The sequence below is a fragment of the Staurois parvus genome, unplaced genomic scaffold (genome assembly GCF_062004578.1).
Source record: "Staurois parvus isolate SC_StPar_1 unplaced genomic scaffold, SC_StPar_1.0 ptg000691l, whole genome shotgun sequence".
NCBI lineage: Eukaryota > Metazoa > Chordata > Amphibia > Anura > Ranidae > Staurois > Staurois parvus.
The window spans coordinates 1,155,001-1,182,654 of record NW_028318487.1 but is presented as its reverse complement, the minus strand read 5'-3'; the positions used below and the strand labels follow the sequence as shown (position 1 = coordinate 1,182,654).

At 47.3% G+C, this 27,654-nt stretch overlaps 22 non-coding genes across 22 annotated transcripts; 13 read left to right on the top strand and 9 right to left on the bottom strand.

The window, feature by feature from the left end:
• The first annotated feature begins 8,543 nt into the window (after positions 1–8,543).
• On the top strand, positions 8,544–8,653 carry TRNAL-CAA (transfer RNA leucine (anticodon CAA)). Its single transcript has 2 exons — positions 8,544–8,581; positions 8,608–8,653. It is a non-coding gene; the product is annotated as a tRNA-Leu (tRNA).
• Positions 8,654–9,519: 866 nt separating this feature from the next.
• Positions 9,520–9,592, bottom strand: TRNAR-UCG (transfer RNA arginine (anticodon UCG)). Its single transcript has one exon. It is a non-coding gene; the product is annotated as a tRNA-Arg (tRNA).
• Positions 9,593–9,866: 274 nt separating this feature from the next.
• On the top strand, positions 9,867–9,976 carry TRNAL-CAA (transfer RNA leucine (anticodon CAA)). Its single transcript has 2 exons — positions 9,867–9,904; positions 9,931–9,976. It is a non-coding gene; the product is annotated as a tRNA-Leu (tRNA).
• A 1,212-nt stretch (positions 9,977–11,188) lies between these two features.
• TRNAL-CAA (transfer RNA leucine (anticodon CAA)) lies at positions 11,189–11,298 on the top strand. The gene is made up of 2 exons: positions 11,189–11,226; positions 11,253–11,298. It is a non-coding gene; the product is annotated as a tRNA-Leu (tRNA).
• Positions 11,299–12,158: 860 nt separating this feature from the next.
• TRNAR-UCG (transfer RNA arginine (anticodon UCG)) lies at positions 12,159–12,231 on the bottom strand. Its single transcript has one exon. It is a non-coding gene; the product is annotated as a tRNA-Arg (tRNA).
• Positions 12,232–12,505: 274 nt separating this feature from the next.
• On the top strand, positions 12,506–12,615 carry TRNAL-CAA (transfer RNA leucine (anticodon CAA)). Its single transcript has 2 exons — positions 12,506–12,543; positions 12,570–12,615. It is a non-coding gene; the product is annotated as a tRNA-Leu (tRNA).
• Positions 12,616–15,149: 2,534 nt separating this feature from the next.
• Positions 15,150–15,259, top strand: TRNAL-CAA (transfer RNA leucine (anticodon CAA)). Its single transcript has 2 exons — positions 15,150–15,187; positions 15,214–15,259. It is a non-coding gene; the product is annotated as a tRNA-Leu (tRNA).
• Positions 15,260–16,125: 866 nt separating this feature from the next.
• Positions 16,126–16,198, bottom strand: TRNAR-UCG (transfer RNA arginine (anticodon UCG)). The gene has a single exon. It is a non-coding gene; the product is annotated as a tRNA-Arg (tRNA).
• A 274-nt stretch (positions 16,199–16,472) lies between these two features.
• TRNAL-CAA (transfer RNA leucine (anticodon CAA)) lies at positions 16,473–16,582 on the top strand. Its single transcript has 2 exons — positions 16,473–16,510; positions 16,537–16,582. It is a non-coding gene; the product is annotated as a tRNA-Leu (tRNA).
• Positions 16,583–17,448: 866 nt separating this feature from the next.
• On the bottom strand, positions 17,449–17,521 carry TRNAR-UCG (transfer RNA arginine (anticodon UCG)). The gene has a single exon. It is a non-coding gene; the product is annotated as a tRNA-Arg (tRNA).
• A 274-nt stretch (positions 17,522–17,795) lies between these two features.
• TRNAL-CAA (transfer RNA leucine (anticodon CAA)) lies at positions 17,796–17,905 on the top strand. Its single transcript has 2 exons — positions 17,796–17,833; positions 17,860–17,905. It is a non-coding gene; the product is annotated as a tRNA-Leu (tRNA).
• Positions 17,906–19,118: 1,213 nt separating this feature from the next.
• TRNAM-CAU (transfer RNA methionine (anticodon CAU)) lies at positions 19,119–19,229 on the top strand. Its single transcript has 2 exons — positions 19,119–19,156; positions 19,184–19,229. It is a non-coding gene; the product is annotated as a tRNA-Met (tRNA).
• An 866-nt stretch (positions 19,230–20,095) lies between these two features.
• TRNAR-UCG (transfer RNA arginine (anticodon UCG)) lies at positions 20,096–20,168 on the bottom strand. Its single transcript has one exon. It is a non-coding gene; the product is annotated as a tRNA-Arg (tRNA).
• A 274-nt stretch (positions 20,169–20,442) lies between these two features.
• On the top strand, positions 20,443–20,552 carry TRNAL-CAA (transfer RNA leucine (anticodon CAA)). The gene is made up of 2 exons: positions 20,443–20,480; positions 20,507–20,552. It is a non-coding gene; the product is annotated as a tRNA-Leu (tRNA).
• An 866-nt stretch (positions 20,553–21,418) lies between these two features.
• On the bottom strand, positions 21,419–21,491 carry TRNAR-UCG (transfer RNA arginine (anticodon UCG)). The gene has a single exon. It is a non-coding gene; the product is annotated as a tRNA-Arg (tRNA).
• Positions 21,492–21,765: 274 nt separating this feature from the next.
• TRNAL-CAA (transfer RNA leucine (anticodon CAA)) lies at positions 21,766–21,875 on the top strand. Its single transcript has 2 exons — positions 21,766–21,803; positions 21,830–21,875. It is a non-coding gene; the product is annotated as a tRNA-Leu (tRNA).
• A 1,213-nt stretch (positions 21,876–23,088) lies between these two features.
• On the top strand, positions 23,089–23,198 carry TRNAL-CAA (transfer RNA leucine (anticodon CAA)). Its single transcript has 2 exons — positions 23,089–23,126; positions 23,153–23,198. It is a non-coding gene; the product is annotated as a tRNA-Leu (tRNA).
• Positions 23,199–24,064: 866 nt separating this feature from the next.
• On the bottom strand, positions 24,065–24,137 carry TRNAR-UCG (transfer RNA arginine (anticodon UCG)). The gene has a single exon. It is a non-coding gene; the product is annotated as a tRNA-Arg (tRNA).
• Positions 24,138–25,378: 1,241 nt separating this feature from the next.
• Positions 25,379–25,451, bottom strand: TRNAR-UCG (transfer RNA arginine (anticodon UCG)). The gene has a single exon. It is a non-coding gene; the product is annotated as a tRNA-Arg (tRNA).
• A 274-nt stretch (positions 25,452–25,725) lies between these two features.
• TRNAL-CAA (transfer RNA leucine (anticodon CAA)) lies at positions 25,726–25,835 on the top strand. Its single transcript has 2 exons — positions 25,726–25,763; positions 25,790–25,835. It is a non-coding gene; the product is annotated as a tRNA-Leu (tRNA).
• Positions 25,836–26,702: 867 nt separating this feature from the next.
• Positions 26,703–26,775, bottom strand: TRNAR-UCG (transfer RNA arginine (anticodon UCG)). The gene has a single exon. It is a non-coding gene; the product is annotated as a tRNA-Arg (tRNA).
• Positions 26,776–27,049: 274 nt separating this feature from the next.
• Positions 27,050–27,159, top strand: TRNAL-CAA (transfer RNA leucine (anticodon CAA)). Its single transcript has 2 exons — positions 27,050–27,087; positions 27,114–27,159. It is a non-coding gene; the product is annotated as a tRNA-Leu (tRNA).
• Positions 27,160–27,654: the final 495 nt, after the last annotated feature.

Sequence of the window (27,654 nt, the reverse complement as noted above, 5' to 3'; positions counted from 1 at the left end):
GACAGTTCTGGGACATTCACTCCATACAGCGGTTGAAACCGCTGTATGGAGTGAATGTCACAGAACTGTCAGAAATAGCCTATTTCTGACAGTTCTGGGACATTCACTCCATACAGCGGTTGAAACCGCTGTATGGAGTGAATGTCAGAGAACTGTCAGAAATAGCCTATTTCTGACAGTTCTGGGACACTCACTCCATACAGCGGTTGAAACATTGTATCTATTTGTTTCCATAAATGGATCCATTTATGGAAACAAATAGATACAATGTTTCAACCGCTGTATGGAGTGAATGTCCCAGAACTGTCAGAAATAGCCTATTTCTGACAGTTCTGTGACATTCACTCCATACAGCGGTTGAAACCGCTGTATGGAGTGAATGTCACAGAACTGTCAGAAATAGACAGAAACTGTCACAGAACTGTCCTTCTTCTCATCCTTCTTCTTCTCATCCTTCTTCTCATCCTTCTCATCCTTCTCCTTCTTCTCATCCTTCTCCTTCTTCTCATCCTTCTCCTTCTCATCCTTCTTCTCATCCTTCTCCTTCTCATCCTTCTTCTCATCCTTCTCCTTCTCCTTCTTCTCATCCTTCTCCTTCTCCTTCTTCTCATCCTTCTCCTTCTCCTTCTCCTTCTTCTCATCCTTCTTCTCATCCTTCTCCTTCTTCTCATCCTTCTCATCCTTCTCATCCTTCTTCTCATCCTTCTTCTTCTCATCCTTCTCATCCTTCTCATCCTTCTTCTCATCCTTCTTCTTCTCATCCTTCTCCTTCTTCTCATCCTTCTCCTTCTCATCCTTCTCCTTCTCCTTCTTCTCATCCTTCTTCTCCTTCTTCTCATCCTTCTCCTTCTTCTCATCCTTCTCCTTCTTCTCATCCTTCTCCTTCTCCTCATCCTTCTCCTTCTCCTTCTTCTCATCCTTCTCCTTCTCCTTCTTCTCATCCTTCTCCTTCTCCTTCTTCTCATCCTTCTCATTCTTCTTCTCATCCTTCTCCTTCTCCTTCTCATCCTTCTCCTTCTCCTTCTCATCCTTCTTCTTCTCATCCTTCTCCTTCTTCTCATCCTTCTCCTTCTCCTTCCTCATCTCCAAGGGCATTTAAATTAAAGGTACAGTGTTCTGCACTAATTTAAAGGCTCTCTGAAGCCTAGAAACCCTTTTTATAAGTTATCTTCGTAGCGAATAAATTCGCATCGAATCAAATTTCTTCCTGAAATTCGCCGAATCAGCCGAATCGAATTTTTGAATACTTCGCTCATCTCTAGTTAGTATGATAACCCTGGACACCAAAGTAACACTTTCTCCCCCGAAAGTCCAAACAAAAAAGAACAAGGCTTCTCCTATAACAGTGCACAAGGCTTTTCCTATAACAGTGCACAAGGCTTCTTCTATAACAGTGCACAAGGCTGCTGCTATAACAGTGCACAAGGCTTCTCCTATAACAGTGCACAAGGCTGCTCCTATAACAGTGCACAAGGCTGCTCCTATAACAGTGCACAAGGCTGCTGCTATAACAGTGCACAAGGCTGCTGCTATAACAGTGCACAAGGCTGCTGCTATAACAGTGCACAAGGCTTCTCCTATAACAGTGCACAAGGCTGTTGTTCTAACAGTGCACAATGCTTCGCCTATAACGGTGCACAAGACTGCTCCTATAACAGTCCACAAGCCTTCTCCTATAACAGTGCACAAGGCTGTTGCTATAACAGTGCACAATGCTTTGCCTATAACAGTGCACAAGGCTGCTCCTATAACAGTCCACAAGCCTTCTCCTATAACAGTGCACAAGCCTTCTCATATAACAGTCCACAAGCCTTCTCCTATAACAGTCCACAAGGCTGCTGCTATAATAATGCACAAGACTTCTCCTATAACAGTGCACAAGGCTGCTCATATAACACACTACACAAGGCTGTTGTACAAGCAGCCTTATATAGTATTGGGGTGTAAAGTCATGATTGACCAAAGTCACCAAGACTTTGGCCAGTTGTAGCTCTTCCTGTGAACTCAAGCTGTGATTGGCCAAAGCATTGCACCTGACCTGTAGCCAATCACAATGATCTGCCAGAGCGGATTGCATTGTGGGGCGCAAACATCCTGCCGAATGCCCCATATGTTTGTGTGTTCGACGAACACACAAACAGCCAATGTTCAAGTCGAACTTACGTATAACTCAAACATACAGCCCATTCCTAGGTTCTATAAATTGTAAAGATGTGCAACTTTGCAAGTAGTTTAAGGGGACTCCCCAGGCATGATATTTAAAGGAATGTTTAAATTATTTTTTTTTACTTTAAGCAATGAAAAATTACTGCCCCTTTAAAAACGTTATTTTTTGAAAAAAATGTTTTTAGCGATTCATGTCCCTCAGGGCAGTACCCAAGTCCCCGTACCACTTTTAGGTCCAATACCTTGAATTTAAGCCTTAAAAATGCGCTCTTTTGAATTTGCAAGATCGAGTCCCATAGACTTGCATTGGGTTCGATGTTCACAGGGAACTTTTGGTCCGTTGAAATGTTCTACCTTGAACTGAACCGAGGGGTGTTCAGCCCATCAGTATCTGAAAATAACAGACAGAAGAGATATATTGTATATACTATTCAAGGTTGAATCCAGTACATATCAGACTCAGTGATAAAAATTTTTATTGAAAGACAAAACATTTAAAAAGTCCTAAAATGCCGTTTTGCAGATTTTCAGTCAGGACTGTAATATTCCTTTGTCATAGGCAGGCTGCTTGATACAAGGCCATACGTAAATGAATTGTTCATTTGAAATTTTTCGTTTTTAGAATGTTCATTCAATTTTCTAATCGTTAGAGGGGTGAAATTGATGTTCATTTTCTACCACAGTGAGGGGAAAATTTAAAGGAGCTAAATAGAAAACTCTTCTTAAAGGATATAGATAAACAAGCGCTGGGTGGATAAACACACATAAAAAGCTGCTAGCATAAAAAGGCAACCTCTAAAACCGCTATACAAAATATATAAACACAGATATATGCAGCACTAAAAACATCTGAGAAATGGAACCGAAAACAATTAGTAATATATGGTGAATATTATAGTGAGCCAGAGCACAGAGCATGTGATGCCGCTAAGACCATCAGTGCCACAGTCTCATATATAAATGCGTCCAAGGTGCAAGTGATATAATCGGTGACAATAGTAAATCATTCAAAATGACATGGTGAGGAAAAACGATGACTCCTGTGGCTGTAAACAGATAAATGTTGATTGCACTAACCAGACAGCGCAATCTCATGCGCATTGGAGTATATTTAGGACCTACCGTATTTTTCGCCGTATAAGACGCACCTGACCATAAGACGCACCTAGGTTTTAGAGGCAGAAAACAGGAAAAAAAAATTTCTGAACTAATGGACTGCAGACACAGTACAGGAGATGACCAGAGACTGCGGACAGCACAGGGATGACCAGAGACTGCGGACAGCACAGGGATGACCAGAGACTGCGGACAGCACAGGGATGACCAGAGACTGCGGACAGCACAGGGATGACCAGAGACTGCGGACAGCACAGGGATGACCAGAGACTGCGGACAGCACAGGGATGACCAGAGACTGCGGACACAGTACAGGGATGACCAGAGACTGCGGACACAGTACAGGGATGACCAGAGACTGCGGACAGCACAGGGATGACCAGAGACTGCGGACAGCACAGGGATGACCAGAGACTGCGGACAGTACAGATGACTGCTGACCTTTGGGGAGGTGGGGAGTGGGTACCTGAATTTGACAGGTACCCGCTCTTACTTCCGCAGAGTTTTTGTTTGATCTTACCTGTTCCTCGATCCAGCCGCGCGCTGTCTTCCCGGCTTCTGTAATGGCGCTCGGCATGACAGCCGGGTGCCCAGTGCGCATGAGCGAGAAGCATTTGCGCTTTGTGATTGGTCCGGCGGCTTCTGGGATCTGTCATGTGTCCCAGGTACCGCCTTACCATTCACAAAAAGCACCGCTTCTTGCGCATGCGCACTTGGCACCCGGCTGTCATGCCCAGTGCCCACACTACAGAAGCCGGGAAGACAGCACGCCGCTGGATAGAGGAACAGGTAAGGTCCCGCTGCAGAGCTGAGCGGCCGGCCCGGTATTCTGACACGGCCGCGGTGGAAATACCGGACCGGCCGCTCCATATTCGCCCCATAAGACGCACTGACATTTCCCCCCCAGTTTTGGGGAAGAAAAAATGCGTCTTATGGGGCGAAAAATACGGTACTCCTGGTCATCTGGATATGGGACACTGTAGCAGTAGGTCATCACATGCTCTGTGCTCTGGCTCACTATAATATTCACCATATATTACTAATTGTATTCATCCATTCAACGAATGTACACAAATATTTTAATCCAAAAATCCTTATGTGTATGGCTAGTATAAGACACTTAGTAGCAGCAGCATACTTTTTGTATCACCTGTCATGATAAAAATTAGTCCTTTATGGTAGATAATCACTACTATAAGGGTTAATTTATACTGTGAAACAGTGAATGTAATATATAAATACACACTATGTTGCCAAAAGTATTGGTCGGCCTGCCTTTACTCACACATGAACTTTAATGGCATCCCAGTCTGAGTGCGTAGGGTTCAATATTGAGTTGGCCCCGCCCTTTGCAGCTATAACAGCTTCTTTTTGGACCTTGCTTTGTGCACTGGTGGGCAGTCATGTTGGAACAGGAAGGGGCCATCCACAAACTCTTCCCACAAAGTTGGGAGCACGAAATGGTCCAAAATGTCTTGGTATGCTGATGCCTTAAGAGTTCCCATCACTGAAACTAGGGGGCCAAGCCCAACCCCTGAAAAACAACACCACACCATAATCCCCCCCTTCACCAAATTTTACATTTAGCACAATGCAGTCAGGCAAGTACCGTTCTCCAGCCAGCCACCAAACCCAGAAACATCCATTGGATTGCCAGACAGAGAAGCGTGATTGTTCACTCCAGAGAACACATCTCCACTGTTCTAGAGTCCAGTGGCAGCGTGCTTTACACCACGGCATCCGACGCTTTGTATTGCACTTGGTGATGTAAGGCTTGGATGCAGCTGCTCAGCCATGGAAACCCATTCCATGAAGCTCTCTACACACTGTTGTTGGGCTCATCTGAAGGCCACACCAAGTTTGGAGGTCTTTAGCTATTGACTCTGCAGACAGTTGGTGACTTCTGCGCACTGTGCGCTTCAGCATGCACTGACCCTGCTCTGTCATGTGACGTGGCCTACCACTTGGTGGCTGAGTTGCTGTTGTTCCCAGTTGCTTCCACTTTGTTATAATCCCACTAACAGTTGACCGTGGAATATTTAGTAGCCAGGAAATGTCACGGATGGACTTATTGCACAGGTGACAACCTATCACGGGACCACGCTTGGAGTCACTGAGCTCCTGAGAGCGACCCATTCTTTCACCAATGTTTGTAGAAGCAGTCTGCATGCCTAGGGGCTTAATTTTATACACCTGTGGCCATGGAGGTGATTGGAACACCTGAATCCAATACAGGATATATGAAGACATGAAGGGAAGAGTAGTGACATAAATCTTTTATATTATCCTCTTCACGCCAGCCGCACACAAATGTGCGGCCTCCCGATGTCTGGGCCTAGATGCCAAGCGACTGCACATTTGCGTGCAATTATGAAAAACATATGTGTTGAGAGCGTGCGCCCTGCGCGCTCCTAGCACACATGTCTGGTACTCACGGAAAGGTCCCGATCTCCTCTTTCGATCAGGACCTTTCCCGATCATGTGACAGCCGTGACGGCGAATCACGGCGGTCACATGACCCTAAAACCCCACCCCGCCTCCCGACTTCTGAAACCCTTAAAGGGCCGGGAGTCAAGGGGTTAAAGTAGTACTAAGACATTTTTGCATAGTATAGACCAATGTTTCTCAACCATTTTTCCAGTCAGGGGCGTCCTAGAAAAGTATTTTCAGTCATGAGGCACCCCTGTCCAAGACATGGTTCACATTATTGCGTGTCACGGAACACACGCAAAATCGCACTCATTCCGGACATGCAGACAAATGCTCTGCTCTTTAGGGGTACCCCATACATTGGCAAACCCGAGGTGCTTTTGGTGTGGAGCAATTTTAAAAAAAAAGTGTCAGGGATGGCTTTCCCTGCGTTTCTGCTGGTAATTCAGCCCATTGAAATGAATGGGCTGCCACACAGATATGAACCACATGTACATAGACAGACAAACACATACACACACACCTACACACACACACAAACACATGTATACACACACACAGAGACCCATGTACACAGACACACACACGTACACAGACACATGTACATAGACACATGTACATAGACAAACAAACACACACACATGTACACACAGACACATGTATACACACACACAGAGACACATGTACACAGACACACACACACGTACACAGACACATGTACATAGACAAAAACACACACATGTACACACAGACACATGTATACACACACACATGTATACAAACAGACACACACGTACACAGACACACAGAGATGTACACACACAAACACAGACACACACATGTGTACACACACACACAAACACATGTACACAGCCCAGGGGTGGAATGACAACTCATGGGGCCACTGGGCAATAGGGGATCATGGGGCCCCTGTGTCCTTGTCCACACTCAAAAAAGCCTATAAAAAAGGTACCAGGCATTTCATGGGGCCCCTACTGACCCCGGACCCTCAGGCAGTGCCCGAGTGCTTGAATGGTCAGTCCGCCCCTGATACAGCCGTATGAAAAGTTACAGTACTTTCCCTTCGCTTACACAGCTAGGGGGAGTCAGAGAGCACAGAAGGCACTCCCTCTCCCTTTCTTTTCACTTTGCTCAGCGGTCTGATGGCTCCCACTACCAATGTCCACTGCGGCTGGGGACCGGGAGCTCGGGTTCAACTGACAGCCTTTCTCTGCCAGGACACCACGGCACCCCTGAAGACCTCTGGCAGCAAAGGCTGGTATAGAGTGACCCTATATCATGGTAAAAAAAACTTATGCCCTTATCACTTCCTTCGCCTGCCCGGGATTACATGTCCCAGGAGGAAATGCTCCTCACACATTCATATTCACAAGTTTTGAGGCACTTACCGACATGTATAGATGTTGTACTGAGCTGTATTTGTGCTTCACTATGTATACTGACGTGTAAACAAATAAGGCATTCTGTAGGCCAGCTAAATGGCTGACCAACTAATCACACTGTCACATGGGCAGGCTCAGGGTAGGCTTTAGGCTGTGTTCTTTACTAAGCTATGCTGCTGTTGCAGTAGACAACCAAAACTGCTCAAAAAAGTTAATTATTTTGAACAGTGTGCATAATGATCAAAGAGTTGGGAGAGCTTTGCCAGGCCATGCTGTTAAATCTGACATTTGTGGTTGTGCCAAGATTTAATGGAGCAAGAATTTTTCAAATAATGGCCACTGGAATAGAAGATCAACAAAGAAACCAAACACAAATGGACTTGAATCCTTCCTCAAACTTCAGAACCAAAGGCAGATTAGGCCACGCGGTCTGCCACAGCTCACCTTAAAGTTTGTGGTATGTGGACCAGGCAACCAGTTAAGGTTGAACTCTGACTTTTTCGAATACTTGGTTTGCTGCAGTGGATTTGCTAGACAAGATGTGAAAAGTTTGACTTGGTGCGAAGGACATGCATTAGGAAGGTCATTTGCAAGAGGTCCTAGGTGCACAAGGTTAATACAACTCATTCATGTTGGTAAGTGATTCATAGAGCCCCACGTGTAGAGGTAATTTCAGCAGGAAGGACAGAAAGTATAGCATCTCTTGTCAGGATGGGAAAAAACTGTATGTCAGTGGCCTCCGCCTGTAAAACCATTTCTCTTTTGGGGGTCATCTCATTGTTGCCCGTCCAGTGCACCTGTTGTTGATTTCATTAACACCAAAGCAGCTGAAAGTGATTAACAAAGCCCTGTGCTACTTAACTGACCAGTTCAATAGCCCTGGAGTTTCATTGACTTGATACTATACTCTGAGTAAAAAGTCTTCCTTGAATTTTTTGGAGCAGGGTTCATGAAGATCAGAGAGTTGTGAGAGCTTTGCCAGGCCATGCTGTTAAATGTGACACTTGTGCTTGGGCCAAGAATAAATGGAGTGAGAATTTCACAAGTAAGGGCCAGTGGAATTGAAGAGCAACAAAGACACCGACCACGAAGGGACTTGAAACCTCAATCTTCTGATCCGAAGTCAGACACCTTATCCATTAGGCCACGCGGTCTGCCACAGCTCTTGCTCAACTTTGTGGCATGCGGACTAGGCCACCGGTTAAGGTTGACCTCTGACCTTTTCCAATACTCGCTTTGCTCCAGTGGATTTGCTAGACAAGATGTGAAAAGTTTGACTTGGTGCCAAGGTCATGCTTTAGGAAGGTCATTTGCAAGAGGTCCTAGGTGCACAGGGTTAATACAGCCCCTTCATGTTGCTAAGTGATTCCTAGAGCCCCACGTGTAGAGGACATTTCAAGAGGAAGGACAGGGAAGTTGGTGTCTATTGTCAGGATGGCCGAGTGGTCTAAGGCGCCAGACTCAAGAGTTCCCTCTTCACATTGTGTGTGTGTTCTGGTCTCCAAATGGAGGCGTGGGTTCAAATCCCACTTCTGACAATCACATTTACTTTCCTCTACAACCACCGCAACCGCTCAGCTTTTCGGGGCTACCACAGAAACAACACTGCTCAAAACAAGGAAAGGAACACTTTTAAAGCACGTCACATCTCAATGGACAAACGTGGCATGCTGGATATCTGGACTTACATGCTGGAGATTATCTTCTCTGCCTCTGCCAGTGCTCATCCTGTTCCTCCTTGCACAAAGAAGCAGATACCGGTCCTGCTGATGGCTTAAGGATCTTCCACGGCCCTGTCCAGCTCTCCTAGATTAACTGCCTGTCTCCCGGAATCTCCTCCACGCTCGTGAGACTATGCTGGGAGACATAGCAACCCTGCTGGCAATGGCATGTATTGATGTGCCATGCTGGAGGAGTTAGACTGCCTGTGCAACCTCTGTAGGGTCCAGGGATCGCCTCATGCTACCAGTAGTGACACGGACGCTAGCCAAATGCAAAACTAGTGAAAAACGCTCTGAAAAATAAAAAGATGAGCAGGGAAAAAACTGTATGTCAGTGGCCTCCGTCTGTAAAACCATTTCTCTTTTGGGGGTCATCTCATTGTTGCCCGTCCAGTGCACCTGTTGTTGATTTCATTAACACCAAAGCAGCTGAAAGTGATTAACAAAGCCCTGTGCTACTTAACTGACCAGATCAATAGCCCTGGAGTTTCATTGACTTGATACTATACTCTGAGTAAAAAGTCTTCCTTGAATTTTTTGGAGCAGGGTTCATGAAGATCAGAGAGTTGTGAGAGCTTTGCCAGGCCATGCTGTTAAATGTGACACTTGTGCTTGGGCCAAGAATAAATGGAGTGAGAATTTCACAAGTAAGGGCCAGTGGAATTGAAGAGCAACAAAGACAACGACCACGAAGGGACTTGAACCCTCAAGCTTCTGATCCGAAGTCAGACGCCTTATCCATTAGGCCACGCAGTCTGCCGCAGCTCTTGCTAAACTTTGTGGCATGCGGACTAGGCCACCGGTTAAGGTTGACCTCTGACCTTTTCCAATACTTGCTTTGCTCCAGTGGATTTGCTAGACAAGATGTGAAAAGTTTGACTTGGTGCCAAGGTCATGCTTTAGGAAGGTCATTTGCAAGAGGTCCTAGGTGCACAGGGTTAATACAGCCCCTTCATGTTGCTAAGTGATTCCTAGAGCCCCACGTGTAGAGGACATTTCAAGAGGAAGGACAGGGAAGTCGGTGTCTATTGTCAGGATGGCCGAGTGGTCTAAGGCGCCAGACTCAAGAGTTCTCTCTTCACATTGCGTGTGTGTTCTGGTCTCCAAATGGAGGCGTGGGTTCAAATCCCACTTCTGACAATCACATTTACTTTCCTCTACAACCACCGCAACTGCTCAGCTTTTCGGGGCTACCACAGAAACAACACTGCTCAAAACAAGGAAAGGAACACTTTTAAAGCACGTCACATCTCAATGCACAAACGTGGCATGCTGGATATCTGGACTTGCATGCTGGAGATCATCTTCTCTGCCTCTGCCAGTGCTCATCCTGTTCCTCCTTGCACAAAGAAGCAGATACCGGTCCTGCTGATGGCTTAAGGACCTTCCACGGCCCTCTCCAGCTCTCCTAGATTAACTGCCTTTCTCCCGGAATCTCCTCCACGCTCGTGAGACTATGCTGGGAGACATAGCAACCCTGCTGGCAATGGCATGTATTGATGTGCCATGCTGGAGGAGTTAGACTGCCTGTGCAACCTCTGTAGGGTCCAGGGATCGCCTCATGCTACCAGTAGTGACACGGACGCTAGCCAAATACAAAACTAGTGAAAAACGCTCTGAAAAATAAAAAGATGAGCAGGGAAAAAACTGTATGTCAGTGGCCTCAGCCTGTAAAACCATTTCTCTTTTGGGGGTCATCTCATTGTTGCCCGTCCAGTGCACCTGTTGTTGATTTCATTAACACCAAAGCAGCTGAAAGTGATTAACAAAGCCCTGTGCTACTTAACTGACCAGATCAATAGCCCTGGAGTTTCATTGACTTGATACTATACTCTGAGTAAAAAGTCTTCCTTGAATTTTTTGGAGCAGGGTTCATGAAGATCAGAGAGTTGTGAGAGCTTTGCCAGGCCATGCTGTTAAATGTGACACTTGTGCTTGGGCCAAGAATAAATGGAGTGAGAATTTCACAAGTAAGTGCCAGTGGAATTGAAGAGCAACAAAGACACCGACCACAAAGGGACTTGAACCCTCAATCTTCTGATCCGAAGTCAGACGCCTTATTCGTTAGGCCACACGGTCTGCGCAGCTCTTGCTCAACTTTGTGGCATGCGGACTCGGCCACCGGTTAAGGTTGACCTCTGACCTTTTCCAATACTCGCTTTGCTCCAGTGGATTTGCTAGACAAGATGTGAAAAGTTTGACTTGGTGCCAAGGTCATGCTTTAGGAAGGTCATTTGCAAGAGGTCCTAGGTGCACAGGGTTAATACAGCTCCTTAATGTTGCTACGTGATTCCTAGAGCCCCACGTGTAGAGGACATTTCAAGAGGAAGGACAGGGAAGTCAGTGTCTCTTGTCAGGATGGCCGAGTGGTCTAAGGCGCCAGACTCAAGAGTTCCCTCTTCACATTGCGTGTGTGTTCTGGTCTCCAAATGGAGGCGTGGGTTCAAATCCCACTTCTGACAATCACATTTACTTTCCTCTACAACCACCGCAACCGCTCAGCTTTTCGGGGCTACCACAGAAACAACACTGCTCAAAACAAGGAAAGGAACACTTTTAAAGCACGTCACATCTCAATGGACAAACGTGGCATGCTGGATATCTGGACTTACATGCTGGAGATCATCTTCTCTGCCTCTGCTCATCCTGTTCCTCCTTGCACAAAGAAGCAGATACCGGTCCTGCTGATGGCATAAGGACCTTCCACGGCCCTGTCCAGCTCTCCTAGATTAACTGCCTGTCTCCCGGAATCTCCTCCACGCTCGTGAGACTATGCTGGGAGACATAGCAACCCTGCTGGCAATGGCATGTATTGATGTGCCATGCTGGAGGAGTTAGACTGCCTGTGCAACCTCTGTAGGGTCCAGGGATCGCCTCATGCTACCAGTAGTGACACGGACGCTAGCCAAATGCAAAACTAGTGAAAAACGCTCTGAAAAATAAAAAGATGAGCAAGGAAAAAACTGTATGTCAGTGGCCTCCGCCTGTAAAACCATTTCTCTTTTGGGGGTCATCTCATTGTTGCCCGTCCAGTGCACCTGTTGTTGATTTCATTAACACCAAAGCAGCTGAAAGTGATTAACAAAGCCCTGTGCTACTTAACTGACCAGATCAATAGCCCTGGAGTTTCATTGACTTGATACTATACTCTGAGTAAAAAGTCTTCCTTGAATTTTTTGGAGCAGGGTTCATGAAGATCAGAGAGTTGTGAGAGCTTTGCCAGGCCATGCTGTTAAATGTGACACTTGTGCTTGGGCCAAGAATAAATGGAGTGAGAATTTCACAAGTAAGGGCCAGTGGAATTGAAGAGCAACAAAGACACCGACCACGAAGGGACTTGAACCCTCAATCATCTGATCCGAAGTCAGATGCCTTATCCATTAGGCCACACGGTCTGCTGCAGCTCTTGCTCAACTTTGTGGCATGCGGACTCGGCCACCGGTTAAGGTTGACCTCTGACCTTTTCCAATACTCGCTTTGCTCCAGTGGATTTGCTAGACAAGATGTGAAAAGTTTGACTTGGTGCCAAGGTCATGCTTTAGGAAGGTCATTTGCAAGAGGTCCTAGGTGCACAGGGTTAATACAGCCCCTTCATGTTGCTAAGTGAATCCTAGAGCCCCACGTGTAGAGGACATTTCAAGAGGAAGGACAGAGAAGTCGGTGTCTCTTGTCAGGATGGCCGAGTGGTCTAAGGCGCCAGACTCAAGAGTTCCCTCTTCACATTGCGTGTGTGTTCTGGTCTCCAAATGGAGGCGTGGGTTCAAATCCCACTTCTGACAATCACATTTACTTTCCTCTACAACCACCGCAACCGCTCAGCTTTTAGGGGCTACCACAGAAACAACACTGCTCAAAACAAGGAAAGGAACACTTTTAAAGCACGTCACATCTCAATGGACAAACGTGGCATGCTGGATATCTGGACTTGCATGCTGGAGATCATCTTCTCTGCCTCTGCCAGTGCTCATCCTGTTCCTCCTTGCACAAAGAAGCAGATACCGGTCCTGCTGATGGCTTAAGGACCTTCCACGGCCCTGTCCAGCTCTCCTAGATTAACTGCCTTTCTCCCGGAATCTCCTCCACGCTCGTGAGACTATGCTGGGAGACATAGCAACCCTGCTGGCAATGGCATGTATTGATGTGCCATGCTGGAGGAGTTAGACTGCCTGTGCAACCTCTGTAGGGTCCAGGGATCGCCTCATGCTACCAGTAGTGACACGGACGCTAGCCAAATACAAAACTAGTGAAAAACGCTCTGAAAAATAAAAAGATAAGCAGGGAAAAAACTGTATGTCAGTGGCCTCCGCCTGTAAAACCATTTCTCTTTTGGGGGTCATCTCATTGTTGCCCGTCCAGTGCACCTGTTGTTGATTTCATTAACACCAAAGCAGCTGAAAGTGATTAACAAAGCCCTGTGCTACTTAACTGACCAGATCAATAGCCCTGGAGTTTCATTGACTTGATACTATACTCTGAGTAAAAAGTCTTCCTTGAATTTTTTGGAGCAGGGTTCATGAAGATCAGAGAGTTGTGAGAGCTTTGCCAGGCCATGCTGTTAAATGTGACACTTGTGCTTGGGCCAAGAATAAATGGAGTGAGAATTTCACAAGTAAGGGCCAGTGGAATTGAAGAGCAACAAAGACACCGACCACGAAGGGACTTGAACCCTCAATCTTCTGATCCGAAGTCAGACGCCTTATTCATTAAGCCACACGGTCTGCGCAGCTCTTGCTCAACTTTGTGGCATGCGGACTCGGCCACCGGTTAAGGTTGACCTCTGACCTTTTCCAATACTCGCTTTGCTCCAGTGGATTTGCTAGACAAGATGTGAAAAGTTTGACTTGGTGCCAAGGTCATGCTTTAGGAAGGTCATTTGCAAGAGGTCCTAGGTGCACAGGGTTAATACAGCCCCTTCATGTTGCTAAGTGATTCCTAGAGCCCCACGTGTAGAGGACATTTCAAGAGGAAGGACAGGGAAGTGGGTGTCTCTTGTCAGAATGGCCGAGTGGTCTAAGTTGCCAGACTCAAGAGTTCCCTCTTCACATTGCGTGTGTGTTCTGGTCTCCAAATGGAGGCGTGGGTTCAAATCCCACTTCTGACAATCACATTTACTTTCCTCTACAACCACCGCAACCGCTCAGCTTTTCGGGGCTACCACAGAAACAACACTGCTCAAAACAAGGAAAGGAACACTTTTAAAGCACGTCACATCTCAATGGACAAACGTGGCATGCTGGATATCTGGACTTACATGCTGGAGATCATCTTCTCTGCCTCTGCCAGTGCTCATCCTGTTCCTCCTTGCACAAAGAAGCAGATACCGGTCCTGCTGATGGCTTAAGGACCTTCCACGGCCCTGTCCAGCTCTCCTAGATTAACTGCCTGTCTCCCGGAATCTCCTCCACGCTCGTGAGACTATGCTGGGAGACATAGCAACCCTGCTGGCAATGGCATGTATTGATGTGCCATGCTGGAGGAGTTAGACTGCCTGTGCAACCTCTGTAGGGTCCAGGGATCGCCTCATGCTACCAGTAGTGACACGGACGCTAGCCAAATGCAAAACTAGTGAAAAACGCTCTGAAAAATAAAAAGATGAGCAGGGAAAAAACTGTATGTCAGTGGCCTCCGCCTGTAAAACCATTTCTCTTTTGGGGGTCATCTCATTGTTGCCCGTCCAGTGCACCTGTTGTTGATTTCATTAACACCAAAGCAGCTGAAAGTGATTAACAAAGCCCTGTGCTACTTAACTGACCAGATCAATAGCCCTGGAGTTTCATTGACTTGATACTATACTCTGAGTAAAAAGTTTTCCTTGAATTTTTTGGAGCAGGGTTCATGAAGATCAGAGAGTTTTGAGAGCTTTGCCAGGCCATGCTGTTAAATGTGACACTTGTGCTTGGGCCAAGAATAAATGGAGTGAGAATTTCACAAGTAAGGGCCAGTGGAATTGAAGAGCAACAAAGACACCGACCACGAAGGGACTTGAACCCTCAATCTTCTGATCCGAAGTCAGACGCCTTATTCATTAGACCACACGGTCTGCGCAGCTCTTACTCAACTTTGTGGCATGCGGACTCGGCCACCGGTTAAGGTTGACCTCTGACCTTTTCCAATACTCGCTTTGCTCCAGTGGATTTGCTAGACAAGATGTGAAAAGTTTGACTTGGTGCCAAGGTCATGCTTTAGGAAGGTCATTTGCAAGAGGTCCTAGGTGCACAGGGTTAATACAGCCCCTTCATGTTGCTAAGTGATTCCTAGAGCCCCACGTGTAGAGGACATTTCAAGAGGAAGGACAGGGAAGTCAGTGTCTCTTGTCAGGATGGTCGAGTGGTCTAAGGTGCCAGACTCAAGAGTTCCCTCTTCACATTGCGTGTGTGTTCTGGTCTCCAAATGGAGGCGTGGGTTCAAATCCCACTTCTGACAATCACATTTACTTTCCTCTACAACCACCGCAACCGCTCAGCTTTTCGGGGCTACCACAGAAACAACACTGCTCAAAACAAGGAAAGGAACACTTTTAAAGCACGTCACATCTCAATGGACAAACGTGGCATGCTGGATATCTGGACTTACATGCTGGAGATCATCTTCTCTGCCTCTGCCAGTGCTCATCCTGTTCCTCCTTGCACAAAGAAGCAGATACCGGTCCTGCTGATGGCTTAAGGACCTTCCACGGCCCTGTCCAGCTCTCCTAGATTAACTGCCTGTCTCCCGGAATCTCCTCCACGCTCGTGAGACTATGCTGGGAGACATAGCAACCCTGCTGGCAATGGCATGTATTGATGTGCCATGCTGGAGGAGTTAGACTGCCTGTGCAACCTCTGTAGGGTCCAGGGATCGCCTCATGCTACCAGTAGTGACACGGACGCTAGCCAAATGCAAAACTAGTGAAAAACGCTCTGAAAAATAAAAAGATGAGCAGGGAAAAAACTGTATGTCAGTGGCCTCCGCCTGTAAAACCATTTCTCTTTTGGGGGTCATCTCATTGTTGCCCGTCCAGTGCACCTGTTGTTGATTTCATTAACACCAAAGCAGCTGAAAGTGATTAACAAAGCCCTGTGCTACTTAACTGACCAGATCAATAGCCCTGGAGTTTCATTGACTTGATACTATACTCTGAGTAAAAAGTCTTCCTTGAATTTTTTGGAGCAGGGTTCATGAAGATCAGAGAGTTGTGAGAGCTTTGCCAGGCCATGCTGTTAAATGTGACACTTGTGCTTGGGCCAAGAATAAATGGAGTGAGAATTTCACAAGTAAGGGCCAGTGGAATTGAAGAGCAACAAAGACACCGACCACGAAGGGACTTGAACCCTCAATCTTCTGATCCGAAGTCAGACGCCTTATCCATTAGGCCACGCGGTTTGCCGCAGATCTTGCTCAACTTTGTGGCATGCGGACTAGGCCACCGGTTAAGGTTGACCTCTGACCTTTTCCAATACTCGCTTTGCTCCAGTGGATTTGCTAGACAAGATGTGAAAAGTTTGACTTGGTGCCAAGGTCATGCTTTAGGAAGGTCATTTGCAAGAGGTCCTAGGTGCACAGGGTTAATACAGCCCCTTCATGTTGCTAAGTGATTCCTAGAGCCCCACGTGTAGAGGACATTTCAAGAGGAAGGACAGGGAAGTCAGTGTCTCTTGTCAGGATGGCCGAGTGGTCTAAGGCGCCAGACTCAAGAGTTCCCTCTTCACATTGCGTGTGTGTTCTGGTCTCCAAATGGAGGCGTGGGTTCAAATCCCACTTCTGACAATCACATTTACTTTCCTCTACAACCACCGCAACCGCTCAGCTTTTCGGGGCTACCACAGAAACAACACTGCTCAAAACAAGGAAAAGAACACTTTTAAAGCACGTCACATCTCAATGGACAAACGTGGCATGCTGGATATCTGGACTTACATGCTGGAGATCATCTTCTCTGCCTCTGCCAGTGCTCATCCTGTTCCTCCTTGCACAAAGAAGCAGATACCGGTCCTGCTGATGGCTTAAGGACCTTCCACGGCCCTGTCCAGCTCTCCTAGATTAACTGCCTGTCTCCCGGAATCTCCTCCACGCTCGTGAGACTATGCTGGGAGACATAGCAACCCTGCTGGCAATGGCATGTATTGATGTGCCATGCTGGAGGAGTTAGACTGCCTGTGCAACCTCTGTAGGGTCCAGGGATCGCCTCATGCTACCAGTAGTGACACGGACGCTAGCCAAATGCAAAACTAGTGAAAAACAATCTGAAAAATAAAAAGATGAGCAGAGAAAAAACTGTATGTCAGTGGCCTCCGCCTGTAAAACCATTTCTCTTTTGGGGGTCATCTCATTGTTGCCCGTCCAGTGCACCTGTTGTTGATTTCATTAACACCAAAGCAGCTGAAAGTGATTAACAAAGCCCTGTGCTACTTAACTGACCAGATCAATAGCCCTGGAGTTTCATTGACTTGATACTATACTCTGAGTAAAAAGTTTTCCTTGAATTTTTTGGAGCAGGGTTCATGAAGATCAGAGAGTTGTGAGAGCTTTGCCAGGCCATGCTGTTAAATGTGACACTTGTGCTTGGGCCAAGAATAAATGGAGTGAGAATTTCACAAGTAAGGGCCAGTGGAATTGAAGAGCAACAAAGACACCGACCACGAAGGGACTTGAACCCTCAATCTTCTGATCCGAAGTCAGACGCCTTATCCATTAGGCCACGCGGTCTGCCTCAGCTCTTGCTCAACTTTGTGGCATGCGGACTAGGCCACCGGTTAAGGTTGACCTCTGACCTTTTCCAATACTCGCTTTGCTCCAGTGGATTTGCTAGACAAGATGTGAAAAGTTTGACTTGGTGCCAAGGTCATGCTTTAGGAAGGTCATTTGCAAGAGGTCCTAGGTGCACAGGGTTAATACAGCCCCTTCATGTTGCTAAGTGATTCCTAGAGCCCCACGTGTAGAGGACATTTCAAGAGGAAGGACAGGAAAGTTGGTGTCTCTTGTCAAGATGGCCGAGTGGTCTAAGGCGCCAGACTCAAGAGTTCCCTCTTCACATTGCGTGTGTGTTCTGGTCTCCAAATGGAGGCGTGGGTTCAAATCCCACTTCTGACAATCACATTTACTTTCCTCTACAACCACCGCAACCGCCCAGATTTTCGGGGCTACCACAGAAACAACACTGCTCAAAACAAGGAAAGGAACACTTTTAAAGCACGTCACATCTCAATGGACAAACGTGGCATGCTGGATATCTGGACTTACATGCTGGAGATCATCTTCTCTGCCTCTGCCAGTGCTCATCCTGTTCCTCCTTGCACAAAGAAGCAGATACCGGTCCTGCTGATGGCTTAAGGACCTTCCACGGCCCTGTCCAGCTCTCCTAGATTAACTGCCTGTCTCCCGGAATCTCCTCCACGCTCGTGAGACTATGCTGGGAGACATAGCAACCCTGCTGGCAATGGCATGTATTGATGTGCCATGCTGGAGGAGTTAGACTGCCTGTGCAACCTCTGTAGGGTCCAGGGATCGCCTCATGCTACCAGTAGTGACACGGACGCTAGCCAAATGCAAAACTAGTGAAAAACGCTCTGAAAAATAAAAAGATGAGCAGGGAAAAAACTGTATGTCAGTGGCCTCCGCCTGTAAAACCATTTCTCTTTTGGGGGTCATCTCATTGTTGCCCGTCCAGTGCACCTGTTGTTGATTTCATTAACACCAAAGCAGCTGAAAGTGATTAACAAAGCCCTGTGCTACTTAACTGACCAGATCAATAGCCCTGGAGTTTCATTGACTTGATACTATACTCTGAGTAAAAAGTCTTCCTTGAATTTTTTGGAGCAGGGTTCATGAAGATCAGAGAGTTGTGAGAGCTTTGCCAGGCCATGCTGTTAAATGTGACACTTGTGCTTGGGCCAAGAATAAATGGAGTGAGAATTTCACAAGTAAGGGCCAGTGGAATTGAAGAGCAACAAAGACACCGAACACGAAGGGACTTGAACCCTCAATCTTCTGACCCAAAGTCAGACGCCTTATCCATTAGGCCACGCGGTCTGCTGCAGCTCTTGCTCAACTTTGTGGCATGCGGACTAGGCCACCGGTTAAGGTTGACCTCTGACCTTTTCCAATACTCGCTTTGCTCCAGTGGATTTGCTAGACAAGATGTGAAAAGTTTGACTTGGTGCCAAGGTCATGCTTTAGGAAGGTCATTTGCAAGAGGTCCTAGGTGCACAGGGTTAATACAGCCCCTTCATGTTGCTAAGTGATTCCTAGAGCCCCACGTGTAGAGGACATTTCAAGACGAAGGACAGGGAAGTCAGTGTCTCTTGTCAGGATGGCCGAGTGGTCTAAGGCGCCAGACTCATGAGTTCCCTTCTTCACATTGCGTGTGTGTTCTGGTCTCCAAATGGAGGCGTGGGTTCAAATCCCACTTCTGACAATCACATTTACTTTCCTCTACAACCACCGCAACCGCTCAGCTTTTCGGGGCTACCACAGAAACAACACTGCTCAAAACAAGGAAAGGAACACTTTTAAAGCACGTCACATCTCAATGGACAAACGTGGCATGCTGGATATCTGGACTTACATGCTGGAGATCATCTTCTCTGCCTCTGCCAGTGCTCATCCTGTTCCTCCTTGCACAAAGAAGCAGATACCGGTCCTGCTGATGGCTTAAGGACCTTCCACGGCCCTGTCCAGCTCTCCTAGATTAACTGCCTGTCTCCCGGAATCTCCTCCACGCTCGTGAGACTATGCTGGGAGACATAGCAACCCTGCTGGCAATGGCATGTATTGATGTGCCATGCTGGAGGAGTTAGACTGCCTGTGCAACCTCTGTAGGGTCCAGGGATCGCCTCATGCTACCAGTAGTGACACGGACGCTAGCCAAATGCAAAACTAGTGAAAAACGCTCTGAAAAATAAAAAGATGAGCAGGGAAAAAACTGTATGTCAGTGGCCTCCGCCTGTAAAACCATTTCTCTTTTGGGGGTCATCTCATTGTTGCCCGTCCAGTGCACCTGTTGTTGATTTCATTAACACCAAAGCAGCTGAAAGTGATTAACAAAGCCCTGTGCTACTTAACTGACCAGATCAATAGCCCTGGAGTTTCATTGACTTGATACTATACTCTGAGTAAAAAGTCTTCCTTGAATTTTTTGGAGCAGGGTTCATGAAGATCAGAGAGTTGTGAGAGCTTTGCCAGGCCATGCTGTTAAATGTGACACTTGTGCTTGGGCCAAGAATAAATGGAGTGAGAATTTCACAAGTAAGGGCCAGTGGAATTGAAGAGCAACAAAGACACCGACCACGAAGGGACTTGAACCCTCAATCTTCTGATCCGAAGTCAGACGCCTTATCCATTAGGCCACGCGGTTTGCCGCAGATCTTGCTCAACTTTGTGGCATGCGGACTAGGCCACCGGTTAAGGTTGACCTCTGACCTTTTCCAATACTCGCTTTGCTCCAGTGGATTTGCTAGACAAGATGTGAAAAGTTTGACTTGGTGCCAAGGTCATGCTTTAGGAAGGTCATTTGCAAGAGGTCCTAGGTGCACAGGGTTAATACAGCCCCTTCATGTTGCTAAGTGATTCCTAGAGCCCCACGTGTAGAGGACATTTCAAGAGGAAGGACAGGGAAGTCAGTGTCTCTTGTCAGGATGGCCGAGTGGTCTAAGGCGCCAGACTCAAGAGTTCCCTCTTCACATTGCGTGTGTGTTCTGGTCTCCAAATGGAGGCGTGGGTTCAAATCCCACTTCTGACAATCACATTTACTTTCCTCTACAACCACCGCAACCGCTCAGCTTTTCGGGGCTACCACAGAAACAACACTGCTCAAAACAAGGAAAGGAACACTTTTAAAGCACGTCACATCTCAATGGACAAACGTGGCATGCTGGATATCTGGACTTACATGCTGGAGATCATCTTCTCTGCCTCTGCCAGTGCTCATCCTGTTCCTCCTTGCACAAAGAAGCAGATACCGGTCCTGCTGATGGCTTAAGGACCTTCCACGGCCCTGTCCAGCTCTCCTAGATTAACTGCCTGTCTCCCGGAATCTCCTCCACGCTCGTGAGACTATGCTGGGAGACATAGCAACCCTGCTGGCAATGGCATGTATTGATGTGCCATGCTGGAGGAGTTAGACTGCCTGTGCAACCTCTGTAGGGTCCAGGGATCGCCTCATGCTACCAGTAGTGACACGGACGCTAGCCAAATGCAAAACTAGTGAAAAACAATCTGAAAAATAAAAAGATGAGCAGAGAAAAAACTGTATGTCAGTGGCCTCCGCCTGTAAAACCATTTCTCTTTTGGGGGTCATCTCATTGTTGCCCGTCCAGTGCACCTGTTGTTGATTTCATTAACACCAAAGCAGCTGAAAGTGATTAACAAAGCCCTGTGCTACTTAACTGACCAGATCAATAGCCCTGGAGTTTCATTGACTTGATACTATACTCTGAGTAAAAAGTTTTCCTTGAATTTTTTGGAGCAGGGTTCATGAAGATCAGAGAGTTGTGAGAGCTTTGCCAGGCCATGCTGTTAAATGTGACACTTGTGCTTGGGCCAAGAATAAATGGAGTGAGAATTTCACAAGTAAGGGCCAGTGGAATTGAAGAGCAACAAAGACACCGACCACGAAGGGACTTGAACCCTCAATCTTCTGATCCGAAGTCAGACGCCTTATCCATTAGGCCACGCGGTCTGCCTCAGCTCTTGCTCAACTTTGTGGCATGCGGACTAGGCCACCGGTTAAGGTTGACCTCTGACCTTTTCCAATACTCGCTTTGCTCCAGTGGATTTGCTAGACAAGATGTGAAAAGTTTGACTTGGTGCCAAGGTCATGCTTTAGGAAGGTCATTTGCAAGAGGTCCTAGGTGCACAGGGTTAATACAGCCCCTTCATGTTGCTAAGTGATTCCTAGAGCCCCACGTGTAGAGGACATTTCAAGAGGAAGGACAGGGAAGTTGGTGTCTCTTGTCAAGATGGCCGAGTGGTCTAAGGCGCCAGACTCAAGAGTTCCCTCTTCACATTGCGTGTGTGTTCTGGTCTCCAAATGGAGGCGTGGGTTCAAATCCCACTTCTGACAATCACATTTACTTTCCTCTACAACCACCGCAACCGCCCAGATTTTCGGGGCTACCACAGAAACAACACTGCTCAAAACAAGGAAAGGAACACTTTTAAAGCACGTCACATCTCAATGGACAAACGTGGCATGCTGGATATCTGGACTTACATGCTGGAGATCATCTTCTCTGCCTCTGCCAGTGCTCATCCTGTTCCTCCTTGCACAAAGAAGCAGATACCGGTCCTGCTGATGGCTTAAGGACCTTCCACGGCCCTGTCCAGCTCTCCTAGATTAACTGCCTGTCTCCCGGAATCTCCTCCACGCTCGTGAGACTATGCTGGGAGACATAGCAACCCTGCTGGCAATGGCATGTATTGATGTGCCATGCTGGAGGAGTTAGACTGCCTGTGCAACCTCTGTAGGGTCCAGGGATCGCCTCATGCTACCAGTAGTGACACGGACGCTAGCCAAATGCAAAACTAGTGAAAAACGCTCTGAAAAATAAAAAGATGAGCAGGGAAAAAACTGTATGTCAGTGGCCTCCGCCTGTAAAACCATTTCTCTTTTGGGGGTCATCTCATTGTTGCCCGTCCAGTGCACCTGTTGTTGATTTCATTAACACCAAAGCAGCTGAAAGTGATTAACAAAGCCCTGTGCTACTTAACTGACCAGATCAATAGCCCTGGAGTTTCATTGACTTGATACTATACTCTGAGTAAAAAGTCTTCCTTGAATTTTTTGGAGCAGGGTTCATGAAGATCAGAGAGTTGTGAGAGCTTTGCCAGGCCATGCTGTTAAATGTGACACTTGTCCTTGAGCCAAGAATAAATGGAGTGAGAATTTCACAAGTAAGGGCCAGTGGAATTGAAGAGCAACAAAGACACCGACCACGAAGGGACTTGAACACTCAATCTTATGATCCGAAGTCAGACGCCTTATCCATTAGGCCACGCGGTCTGCCGCAGCTCTTGCTCAACTTTGTGGCATGCGGACTAGGCCACCGGTTAAGGTTGACCTCTGACCTTTTCCAATACTCGCTTTGCTCCAGTGGATTTGCTAGACAAGATGTGAAAAGTTTGACTTGGTGCCAAGGTCATGCTTTAGGAAGGTCATTTGCAAGAGGTCCTAGGTGCACAGGGTTAATACAGCCCCTTCATGTTGCTAAGTGATTCCTAGAGCCCCACGTGTAGAGAACATTTCAAGAGGAAGGACAGGGAAGTTGGTGTCTCTTGTCAGGATGGCCGAGTGGTCTAAGGTGCCAGACTCAAGAGTTCCCTCTTCACATTGCGTGTGTGTTCTGGTCTCCAAATGGAGGCGTGGGTTCAAATCCCACTTCTGACAATCACATTTACTTTCCTCTACAACCACCGCAACCGCTCAGCTTTTCGGGGCTACCACAGAAACAACACTGCTCAAAACAAGGAAAGGAACACTTTTAAAGCACGTCACATCTCAATGGACAAACGTGGCATGCTGGATATCTGGACTTACATGCTGGAGATCATCTTCTCTGCCTCTGCCAGTGCTCATCCTGTTCCTCCTTGCACAAAGAAGCAGATACCGGTCCTGCTGATGGCTTAAGGACCTTCCACGGCCCTGTCCAGCTCTCCTAGATTAACTGCCTGTCTCCCGGAATCTCCTCCACGCTCGTGAGACTATGCTGGGAGACATAGCAACCCTGCTGGCAATGGCATGTATTGATGTGCCATGCTGGAGGAGTTAGACTGCCTGTGCAACCTCTCTAGGGTCCAGGGATCGCCTCATGCTACCAGTAGTGACACGGATGCTAGCCAAATGCAAAACTAGTGAAAAACGCTCTGAAAAATAAAAAGATGAGCAGGGAAAAAACTGTATGTCAGTGGCCTCCGCCTGTAAAACCATTTCTCTTTTGGGGGTCATCTCATTGTTGCCCGTCCAGTGCACCTGTTGTTGATTTCATTAACACCAAAGCAGCTGAAAGTGATTAACAAAGCCCTGTGCTACTTAACTGACCAGATCAATAGCCCTGGAGTTTCATTGACTTGATACTATACTCTGAGTAAAAAGTCTTCCTTGAATTTTTTGGAGCAGGGTTCATGAAGATCAGAGAGTTGTGAGAGCTTTGCCAGGCCATGCTGTTAAATGTGACACTTGTGCTTGGGCCAAGAATAAATGGAGTGAGAATTTCACAAGTAAGGGCCAGTGGAATTGAAGAGCAACAAAGACACCGACCACGAAGGGACTTGAACCCTCAATCTTCTGACCCGAAGTCAGACGCCTTATCCATTAGGCCACGCGGTCTGCTGCAGCTCTTGCTCAACTTTGTGGCATGCGGACTAGGCCACCGGTTAAGGTTGACCTCTGACCTTTTCCAATACTCGCTTTGCTCCAGTGGATTTGCTAGACAAGATGTGAAAATTTTGACTTGGTGCCAAGGTCATGCTTTAGGAAGGTCATTTGCAAGAGGTCCTAGGTGCACAGGGTTAATACAGCCCCTTCATGTTGCTAAGTGATTCCTAGAGCCCCACGTGTAGAGGACATTTCAACAGGAAGGACAGGGAAGTCAGTGTCTCTTGTCAGGATGGCCGAGTGGTCTAAGGAGCCAGACTCAAGAGTTCCCTCTTCACATTGCGTGTGTGTTCTGGTCTCCAAATGGAGGCGTGGGTTCAAATCCCACTTCTGACAATCACATTTACTTTCCTCTGCAACCGCTCAGCTTTTTGGGGCTACCACAGAAACAACACTGCTCAAAACAAGGAAAGGAACACTTTTAAAGCACGTCACATCTCAATGGACAAACGTGGCATGCTGGATATCTGGACTTACATGCTGGAGATCATCTTCTCTGCCTCTGCCAGTGCTCATCCTGTTCCTCCTTGCACAAAGAAGCAGATACCGCTCCTGCTGATGGCTTAAGGACCTTCCACGGCCCTGTCCAGCTCTCCTAGATTAACTGCCTGTCTCCCGGAATCTCCTCCACGCTCGTGAGACTATGCTGGGAGACATAGCAACCCTGCTGGCAATGGCATGTATTGATGTGCCATGCTGGAGGAGTTAGACTGCCTGTGCAACCTCTGTAGGGTCCAGGGATCGCCTCATGCTACCAGTAGTGACACGGACGCTAGCCAAATGCAAAACTAGTGAAAAACGCTCTGAAAAATAAAAAGATGAGCAGGGAAAAAACTGTATGTCAGTGGCCTCTGCCTGTAAAACCATTTCTCTTTTGGGGGTCATCTCATTGTTGCCCGTCCAGTGCACCTGTTGTTGATTTCATTAACACCAAAGCAGCTGAAAGTGATTAACAAAGCCCTGTGCTACTTAACTGACCAGATCAATAGCCCTGGAGTTTCATTGACTTGATACTATACTCTGAGTAAAAAGTCTTCCTTGAATTTTTTGGAGCAGGGTTCATGAAGATCAGAGAGTTGTGAGAGCTTTGCCAGGCCATGCTGTTAAATGTGACACTTGTGCTTGGGCCAAGAATAAATGGAGTGAGAATTTCACAAGTAAGGGCCAGTGGAATTGAAGAGCAACAAAGACACCGACCACGAAGGGACTTGAACCCTCAATCTTCTGATCCGAAGTCAGACGCCTTATCCATTAGGCCACGCGGTCTGCCGCAGCTCTTGCTCAACTTTGTGGCATGCGGACTAGGCCACCGGTTAAGGTTGACCTCTGACCTTTTCCAATACTCGCTTTGCTCCAGTGGATTTGCTAGACAAGATGTGAAAAGTTTGACTTGGTGCCAAGGTCATGCTTTAGGAAGGTCATTTGCAAGAGGTCCTAGGTGCACAGGGTTAATACAGCCCCTTCATGTTGCTAAGTGATTCCTAGAGCCCCACGTGTAGAGGACATTTCAAGAGGAAGGACAGGGAAGTCGGTGTCTCTTGTCAAGATGGCCGAGTGGTCTAAGGCGCCAGACTCAAGAGTTCCCTCTTCACATTGCGTGTGTGTTCTGGTCTCCAAATGGAGGCGTGGGTTCAAATCCCACTTCTGACAATCACATTTACTTTCCTCTACAACCACCGCAACCGCTCAGCTTTTCGGGGCTACCACAGAAACAACACTGCTCAAAACAAGGAAAGGAACACTTTTAAAGCACGTCACATCTCAATGGACAAACGTGGCATGCTGGATATCTGGACTTACATGCTGGAGATCATCTTCTCTGCCTCTGCCAGTGCTCATCCTGTTCCTCCTTGCACAAAGAAGCAGATACCGGTCCTGCTGATGGCTTAAGGACCTTCCACGGCCCTGTCCAGCTCTCCTAGATTAACTGCCTGTCTCCCGGAATCTCCTCCACGCTCGTGAGACTATGCTGGGAGACATAGCAACCCTGCTGGCAATGGCATGTATTGATGTGCCATGCTGGAGGAGTTAGACTGCCTGTGCAACCTCTGTAGGGTCCAGGGATCGCCTCATGCTACCAGTAGTGACACGGACGCTAGCCAAATGCAAAACTAGTGAAAAACGCTCTGAAAAATAAAAAGATGAGCAGGGAAAAAACTGTATGTCAGTGGCCTCCGCCTGTAAAACCATTTCTCTTTTGGGTTGTCATCTCATTGTTGCCCGTCCAGTGCACCTGTTGTTGATTTCATTAACACCAAAGCAGCTGAAAGTGATTAACAAAGCCCTGTGCTACTTAACTGACCAGATCAATAGCCCTGGAGTTTCATTGACTTGATACTATACTCTGAGTAAAAAGTCTTCCTTGAATTTTTTGGAGCAGGGTTCATGAAGATCAGAGAGTTGTGAGAGCTTTGCCAGGCCATGCTGTTAAATGTGACACTTGTGCTTGGGCCAAGAATAAATGGAGTGAGAATTTCACAAGTAAGGGCCAGTGGAATTGAAGAGCAACAAAGACACCGACCACGAAGGGACTTGAACCCTCAATCTTCTGATCCGAAGTCAGACGCCTTATCCATTAAGCCACGCGGTCTGCTGCAGCTCTTGCTCAACTTTGTGGCATGCGGACTAGGCCACCGGTTAAGGTTGACCTCTGACCTTTTCCAATACTCGCTTTGCTCCAGTGGATTTGCTAGACAAGATGTGAAAAGTTTGACTTGGTGCCAAGGTCATGCTTTAGGAAGGTCATTTGCAAGAGGTCCTAGGTGCACAGGGTTAATACAGCCCCTTCATGTTGCTAAGTGATTCCTAGAGCCCCACGTGTAGAGGACATTTCAAGAGGAAGGACAGGGAAGTCAGTGTCTCTTGTCAGGATGGCCGAGTGGTCTAAGGCGCCAGACTCAAGAGTTCCCTCTTCACATTGCGTGTGTGTTCTGGTCTCCAAATGGAGGCGTGGGTTCAAATCCCACTTCTGACAATCACATTTATTTCCTCTACAACCACCGCAACTGCTCAGCTTTTTGGGGCTACCACAGAAACAACACTGCTCAAAACAAGGAAAGGAACACTTTTAAAGCACGTCACATCTCAATGGACAAACGTGGCATGCTGGATATCTGGACTTACATGCTGGAGATCATCTTCTCTGCCTCTGCCAGTGCTCATCCTGTTCCTCCTTGCACAAAGAAGCAGATACCGGTCCTGCTGATGGCTTAAGGACCTTCCACGGCCCTGTCCAGCTCTCCTAGATTAACTGCCTGTCTCCTGGAATCTCCTCCACGCTCGTGAGACTATGCTGGGAGACATAGCAACCCTGCTGGCAATGGCATGTATTGATGTGCCATGCTGGAGGAGTTAGACTGCCTGTGCAACCTCTGTAGGGTCCAGGGATCGCCTCATGCTACCAGTAGTGACACGGACGCTAGCCAAATGCAAAACTAGTGAAAAACGCTCTGAAAAATAAAAAGATGAG